The 8,534-nt window shown below is 46.9% G+C and overlaps 1 protein-coding gene across 4 annotated transcripts in view; it reads right to left on the bottom strand.

Annotated features, from left to right (window-relative positions):
• The window catches only part of FYN (FYN proto-oncogene, Src family tyrosine kinase), a 203,274-nt gene that overhangs the window by 23,057 nt on the left and 171,683 nt on the right, over nucleotides 1-8,534 (bottom strand). The window lies entirely within an intron of this gene.

Raw genomic sequence — 8,534 nt, 5'->3', positions numbered from 1 at the left:
TTGACTGGCTAGGCATAGATCCCAAGTCCAGTGTAGCTGAATCCATGGGAGAAAGAGTTAGGCTGAGAGGGGTGAGCAAAGTCCCAAGGGAAGCCCCAAATTGAGGATCCGTTAGAAAAGTGATGGACATTAGGAGGTATTGAAAACCTAATAGGGACACCCAGAGGACAGAGGGGAGCAAAGCTGGCCACCAGGGAAACAGGCGAGGAGGCTGGAGTCGACACCAGCCCCAGTGCCTTGCAGTTGAAGAAGGGCCAGCAGGAGATGAGCTGGGGGGGAGAGGGGGGCGGCAGGAGAGCCTACATTGTGGCAAACAGAGAGGCTGTGACGCTTCCTTCAGTGACAGAGCCCGAGGGTGAGGGGAGAAGGATGCTCTTGGCTGCCTGCCTTCCCCATCACCTCCTCCCAGTGGTGACCAATGACAACCCAAGAGACCTCTCACTGGCGACACAAAAGTACAGAACAAAATGAATGAGCATCTCCTGAAATCATGGGTACTTGGTCCTTTTACTCTCAGGAAGGAAATCTAAGAGCCCCCAAGGACACGTTCCCGGAAGCGCAGGCTGTGTTGGGGGCTTGTTTAAGTGGTTGCCTTGGGTGGAACTGGGGAGGAACCCTGCTTGCTAGTCTAGAACACCACAGCTCTGAATACTTCCAATTATCCTTCTAGCTTTCCAAGAGCCCAAAGGGAAGCACAATTAGGATAAAACTTCTGATCCCAGTCCCAGGAGGAGGAACACTGACTGTGTGGGACTTTTATCCAGGACAAATGGCAAAAAAGCTGTGTTCAGAGCTCCATATGCTGCTGTTCAGGGTGGCGAGAACGCAGACGTAAGTAAGAAACAGATGTCTGGGATGTAGCTCAACATAGAAATTATTCCCAGAATCTGGCCACCACGGCAGGGGCAGTGGGCCTGGGTCAGTATGATGTCACCCCTCACAGCACGGTAAGTAGCGAGCACAAGCTTTGGGGTCTGGGGTACCACCTGGAAACAGCTGGTGGTCACATTGAGGGTTTGGGTGGCAGTTAAGAAGAAATCGGAGGAAGAGAGGATATACAGAAGACCACTGTGGGCCTGCTTTTCCCAACGGCCCCCACAGTGCCTGTCGTGGGGGAGACCAGCGTGATGCTGCTATGTGCCCTCTTTGGCGGGAAGAAATGGAGGCTCCAAGAGGTGGGGCAGTATTCATATGTGCTGCCTGTCCCTCATTAGCCAGAGGGTGCAAAGGCAGGAGTTCCTTTTGCCAGCAAAGCAAGACTAAAAAGCCAAGTGACATTTTTGATGTTTGATGGCAGTCTGCAGTTCCTATTTACACACTTTAAAATCACAGAGGGTGACCATCTGCTTCCTTCTTGCTGATTACTAAGGAACAAGGGACGCCGAGAGCAACGTCTTGCTCTTGACCATTCAGAAATAACCACCAAATTGCTCTGCCCAAGACAGCACAAAGGAGAAGGAGATACCCACCCGGAATACAAAGCGTGCTGCCCATGGCAGATAAAGAGGACAGGTACTCAGACTAGGGGCTGTCGGAAGTCCCATTGGTGTCCTCTGGGCAGAGGAAGGGAGCATCTCCACCATGGGAGTGGAAGAAATAAGTCCACCCCTCCCCCGCAACAGTTTTAATCTTAAAAGAGAGATGGGGAGGCAAGGGTGAGTTCAAGTCCCTTTCTTTCCATTTTAATCTTTGGCTTTCCGCACAGCCTTCTCTGAGGGCTTTCTGCACAGTCCATCTTCCTCTCTCTACAGTCTGATGGCCACCTCTGAGGTTAATAAGAGGGCCCCGCAGCGGTGGTGGCTTAGCAGACACACAAAGCCCGTGGACATGCCAGTGGAAGCCCGGGCCTGTACACGGCAGAATACAAATGAAGGCGCTTTCTGCCTAGCGACGGAAGTGTACCAACTCCGGATCCTGGAGGCTTGATGAGAACCAGGCTCGGTTCAGGCTGCAGCCCGTCCTCTCAGCAGGAGTGATGGCTCCAACCTGGCTGAGGGCAGGGCATTCTGAGGGAACCAGGGCTCTCACCAGACAGCCCCTCGGGACCCCTGTATGCGTGGTCAGTTCAAACAAACGAATTTCCTGCTCAGTACTTAAAACAATGGCTGCATTGGAAAGGGTTTGTTTTTTGTCAAAGGATGGTTTGCTTCTCTAGTATGGCAAGAATTAGATTAAATTCAATAATTAAAAGGTTTTCCCCCTCCCTCCCGACATTTGGTGTTCAGGTCACAGCACACTGTGTGGGAATTGCAATGCTGTTGTTGACAGAGAACAAGAAACGCATGTGCAGATGGGGGCAGAGGGAGGGCATCTCACTGCGAGATCAGCCTTGATCTGCCACGGGATTACAGGGGCCTCAGAAGAGGCTGATTAACAATTCTGCAGGAGACTTTGAGCTGGAAAGCTGGCGTTCTGAGTCTGATAATCCCCAGTCCTTGTAATACAAAGGAAGGACAGGAATTGAATTCACAGCTCTGAATTGTGAAATTCAAAATTTGAAAGAAACAGGAATCCGCTTCTTCCCCACTGTTTGTCAACCTAGCTGCCTGCTCGTTTGTGTTAAATGGCTACTGTGCTTTTTGAATCCAAAATCTGATTATATTTAATTAGTACAGGCATCTGGGATTTCTAATACACAAAGAGTTATTAAAGTAACAAATCTTTCTAAAATATGTTCTCCATGAAAGAATGTGTTAATTTATGCAGGAACAATTTTTTAACATGAAATAATTAACACGAAAACTGCAACAATTATGAATTCTTTGCCGTCTAATTTATATGGGAATTTTCCTCCAGATAATAATCTATTCAACTTCAACCCTCAATACTGGAAGTATTTAATACACAAACCTAAATTTACAGCAGGTCTTACATAAAGTCCCAAATGCCTCTGTTTCTACTTACACTCCAAAGAGCCAGAGATTAAACTGCCTTCATATTTGTTTCCTCAATAACGATCCTGTTGTTAATTTAGACCATAAAATAAACCCCAAACAAACCCCAAAACAGAGCAACTATATGTTCCTGTCTTTTGTGATAATTCAAATCAGGAGAGGAGAGGGTTAAATAGGCAGGTCCTCCAAGTGAAAGACCCTGATGAGAGAGGTTCAGGAAAGACCAAGGAAGTGTGTGCTGTGTGCTGTGTGCTGTGTGCTGTGTGTGTGTGTGTGTGTGTGTGTGTGTGTGTCAGAGAGAGACAGAGAGAGGTAGTGGTAGTACTGTTACCACTCTTACTAACTACAACTATACAATTATCAGCTCAGTATTTGCCTTGTGCTACATGCTTTATGTACATTCCCAGGGAAGCCGTGCAACACGTCTATGATGTAGATAACTATTATTATCTCTGTTTTCAGAGGAGGAAATAAAGGCTCAGAGAGGTTAAGTAACTTATCCATAGTCTCACAGCTAATTAGCAGCGATGCCAGGATTCACACAGAGATAATCTGATTTCATAGGTCATGCTCTTAACCTGCCATCTTTGGGATGGGGAGGGGTGTGTATGTGAAGCAGGAAAGAGGTCCGGCTATCCCACAACACATAAAGCTTAGTGCGGCCAGGAGGAGAGAATAATACCAACAGCTTCTACTGATTGTCTCCTCTAATCTTCACAACCCCCTGAACGGTAACTAATACCAACCCTATGCCACGGTGAGGAGGCTGAGGATCAGGGGGTCGAGAGTTTATGCAAAAATCTCTGCCGAGGAAATGGCAGAGTCAGGATTACAACAAAGGCTTATCTAGCTCCCAAACTCCTAGGCTTTCCATTACCCCAAAGACAATCTTGCCACATTCAGGGAATACCGGTGTAGTAAACAATCCTTTCTGGAAGTTCCTCCAGTCACAACACTATCTGATTCCCAGAAAGACAGTTAGGAGAGCACATTTGGGAAGAGTGTGGAGGGGTGACAGTGATTTTGGCTATTTCCACTGCTGCAAACAAATATTTACTAAATACCTACTATGTGCTCTGTGCTGATCTTCAGGCCAAATCACCTCTATAGAGAAGCACTAAGCCTAGGTCCTACCGACACTTGGTAGATACTTGGGAGAATTGCAACAACAGTGCTTGTGCATGTGTGTGTGGATGTGTGTGCGTGTGGGAATGTGTTGTGTGTACAACCACCAGTGACATTGCTGAGGACACTCAGAGTCAACAAGATGAAAAACAATGGAGGCAGCATGGACACAGGGACAGTTCTCAACAGAGAAGGCACACAGGAGAAAACAGCCAAGTCTGTAGCAGAGGTTGGTGAGTAGACCTCCAGCTTCCAGCTGTGTTCAGGGAGGAGGGCTCTTGGGGCTTGTAGGTGATACAAAGTGGGGACTGCCCAGGTAAACAGAATTGGCTGTAAAAGAATGAGATAATACTTTTTTTCCCTCTTAAAAGATTGATTCTTTATTGACTCCTAAGTCTTTTTCTTAAAAAAAATTTTAAGGTTAAGAAAATAAAGACTCCTTTCAAGGAAAACACACATCAAACACAAGAAGTTCAGATTATAGGAATAGTTTTATATTTTACAACCCTCAAAGAGTTTTTATGGATAGCCCATTTAACCCTCACATTACGTTAGGTAATTATTTTTATAGTCTCCACTTTACAGTTGCTAAAATTGAGGCTCAAAAAGGTTAAGTGATCTGCCCGGGGAGAACCAAGCCTGTAAGTGACAGAGCTAGTTCAAAGCCAGGCCTCCCAACTGCCAACCGCAGATTCGCAGATTCCCCAGTCTCACCAGGCTGTTTCAGCAGCTTCCAGAGAAGTACGACAGTGGTAACTAGCACAGTGATACCCACAAAATCTGCTGGACATAGCCACAAATGCTAGGCTTGCCCGACGACTAACAATTCTACTCCGGGGAACATACCCAGGAAATAGGAGGACATACATCCATCAGCATGGCAGCTTAATTCAGAGTAGCCCCGAATTCGAAATACCAGTAGAACGGAGGAACTGATAGGTTTTTACAATGGACTCCGACTCAGCAGTGTACAGGAAAGAACTACTGTTCTGTGCCGCTACATGGACGAATCTCACAGACATAATAATGGGAAAGAAGCCAGACACAAAAGACTATACCATGATTTGTTTATATGAATTACAAGCAAAATGAATCTAGGGTGATAGAGGTAAAAATAGCGGCTACCTCTGGGGGTGGTTACTGGCTGGCAGGGGAGGAGAAGGACTTCTAGGGTGCCAAGTGTTCTGTATCTTCATCTGTGGGTGAATTCAGGGGCATATATAGATGTAAAACTTCATTGAAGTGTACACTTCAAATGTATTCATTTTATTGTTTGTACATTATGGCTCAATAAAAAAATAAGTGTCCACAAAAGTGAGTCATTCTTATACATAAGCCGGGCTTATGTGAACTTGTTAGGTTTAAATTGATGTTAGTCAGCACAGAGCTTCCTGAAAGTTGATGAAGAAAAAACATCTATCAAGAATTCTCCCACTGCTTCCTGTCTGTCTGCGTGAGCTTTGAAGCCTGGAGGGGCTGTGAGTCTTGGAAAGTGAGGCTTGGTGACAGCTGGCCATGCTGGTGGTTAGAGGAGACAGGTGTGGTGTGGACAGATGAGGACCCTAGGACAGACAGGAGATCCTTGGGGAGCCCGTGGCACAGGCAGCGCTGCTGTCAGCAGTGGAATACTGCTGGGATGAAGGTGGGGAGGTGGCTCTGGTCAGACGTCAGGGCTGGGTGTAGGTAGCATGAGGGTAAGGACCCATGGCAGCAGGCATCCTGACTGACCTTCTCTGGGCTTCAACACCTTGCTGGAATGTGTACCACAACCCTCATGCTCAACAAATCCCCAACCAACCTCACCCCCTGTGTCTGAAAGGAAGATCTTCCCTACTCACTCATTTCTGTTGTTGGCAAATCCATTCTCGTGAGTACTTGCATTTGACTATTTGGGAGTTTTCTTTTGATTCCTCTCTCCCTTTTCTGAATAGTATTTGCGCCTTTCCACTGTATCTACCATCTGTTCTTGCATTTATTTATTCATCAAGACCTCAGTCTTGTACGGGATAAAAACAAGAGTATTTTTTATTTACCACCTACTATGTGCTGGGCACTGTGCTAGAAACACTTTATAGGTATTGTTTTACTTAATCTTTCCAAAAATTAAAGCACAAAGCAGGTAAAAATATATTTCCACTTTACGGATAAACAAACTGAGGTGTGGAAAAGTTAAATAACTTGCCAAGGCTCCAGAACTGGTAGGTGGTAGAGCTGGGTTTCGATTCCAGTTCTATCTGACTTCAGTGACGCTCCTATATGTTCTCCTCGTGCCTGCTGCCCAATTCTGCCATCTTAGGCTTCTTTATGTCAGTAGCTTCTAAAGTCCCTTTCAGAGACCAGTCCCTCAAATAATGAATGTGGGCATTATTCGGAGACCCTGATTGGTGACAATTTAGCAAAGAGTTTATGACTAAAGATCTATCTGCTTGTAATTGCGGAAGGTATATAGGTACAGAGAATGTGCAACACCAAATAATTTCTAGTTGCCTCTAGAATGATGTTGGCAGAGGACCACCCACCCTCACAGGCTCTGGGCCTGGTCTTGACCTTTTCCCTGACATGGGGTTTCTGCTTACAGTCCAGTGGGGTGGTGGTGGTAGGAGGAAAGGAACACAGGAAGGGCTTTTTAACACAAGGCCAAATTCCAGTTCTGCTTGTGCCCTGGGAAATGCCATCTATCCACCCCAGGAGGGTGGGGGGGTGTCAAGAAATATTTTAGTGTGCCCTTAGATGGGAAGGTCACAACTGTGTTGAAAAACAATTGTCACAGTCCTAAATACTTGTGTTTAGCACGTGCTTTTGAACACTGCCCCACTTCCATAATCAAGATGCCGCTTGGCTGTGGCCTGTGGGGATCATAAAACCCAACTTGCAAATATTACCAGGCACATGGACCAGCTGTCTGGAGGAGCTGCTTAATCCCCAGCAGAAACTTCAGCATGAAGCACGCATGCCATCTGCAGAGCACACCAGCAGACACACACCAGGCCTTCCTGCCTCATAAAGAAGCCAGGGCAGGACAGACCCTTGGGAGGAATTTTATAAACAGCTGGGTTGTCCCAGAGCCAGAAAATGAAGGTCTTTCCAACTCCCCACACATGCACATTAGGAAGTGCCCCTTAAAAACTTTTCCATAAAACAACCTTTATCCATAAAAAATTATGACTAAAATCAATTTTTAAATTTTCTGTTCTTTTAATCACTGTCTGGATGAGAGGCAGTCAGTCAGTATAGCTTAAGAGGGTGGATGCAATAAGGCCAGCCATACCTGGATTCAAATCCTGCCTCTGCCCCTTTACTAGCTGTGTGATTTTGGACAAGTTACTTAGCCCCTCTGAGTCTGTGTCTGTTGTCTCCCCCCACCCCCACTCCTTCCTTTCCCTTTGTTGCAGGATAGCATTTCTTTTAATCTCCTTGCAAATCCTGGGGCCTCACAACCTTTGTTTTTTTCCCCACTTCAGTGCTCCAGTTCATTTACTTATCTCTTTTCAGTGTTTGGCATAGACCTGATGATACTTGTGAAAGGGAAAAGAGGAGAAAAAAGAATTTTAAGAGGGAAGGCTGGATACTCTGTTTGAAAAATAAGTGAAGGAAACTAGGTACAAGGGCTTGAAGCTGATTCTTTGAAAAGCATCAGGACAGCATCTGGGAAAGTGATGGAGGTGAGGGAGCCACCAGAACGGCAATCAGGACAACTAACTGGAGAGGAAGGTGGGACTCGATGGCCAGGGAGGAGGGGGCCACACTGCAGTGACCGGAAACCAGTGGGGGGCTCCTTGCATTCCTTCCCCCCTGGGCACTAATCCCCCAGAGCCACAGCCAGAGGGATGTCACTCCATGAACTAAACACCCAGGCTTGTCAGCTCTCCTGCAGTAGCCTCAGCCTTCGGCCCCCACAACCTTCTCTTTTATCGCTAGTTCAAGGCTGTTAACCACAAATTCTGGAGTACAAAGTCAGGAGAAGGGGAGAAACAAACCCTGAACCAATCCCTCCCACCAGGACACTCTGTTCCCTCGGGTAGGGTGCTCACACAACCGACTGACCGCCAGGCCAACCGCCAAGATTGACTCCCTTCTTACCCCTTCCCAAAACAACTATGCGTGTGTCACGGCTTTCACACGCTCTGCTCTGCTCTCCTCTCTGGCTCTGTGAGTTGGGATCTGACAGGTTTGCCTCAGGGTAAACTGTCTCATTTCGGGCCAGGTTTCAGACTCAGTGGCACTTCAGACCCTCTCAGCTCACCTTGACTCAAAATCACATCCACATTTTTTCTCTGGACCGCCAGTGCCAATCAAAGCTGCCGTGTGCCTTTGATTAGATACAGCATGCCATCTGGCCCCACACTGATGTGTGTGTGTGTGTGTGCGTGCGCGCGTGTGTGTGCGTGTGTGTGCGTGTAATGCACAGGCATGCTCGCTGTGTGGGCATTTGGCTCCAGGACAAGAGCTGCCACGTGTTGGGGAAATTCAAATAGCCGAGCTGTCTGACCTACATGTAATTTAGCATTTGGACAG

This window comes from Rhinolophus hipposideros, assembly GCF_964194185.1.
Source record: "Rhinolophus hipposideros genome assembly, chromosome: 3".
Classification (NCBI taxonomy): Eukaryota; Metazoa; Chordata; class Mammalia; order Chiroptera; family Rhinolophidae; genus Rhinolophus; species Rhinolophus hipposideros.
Note: the sequence above shows the minus strand (reverse complement) of the source record. Positions and strands in the feature narration are given on the sequence as shown.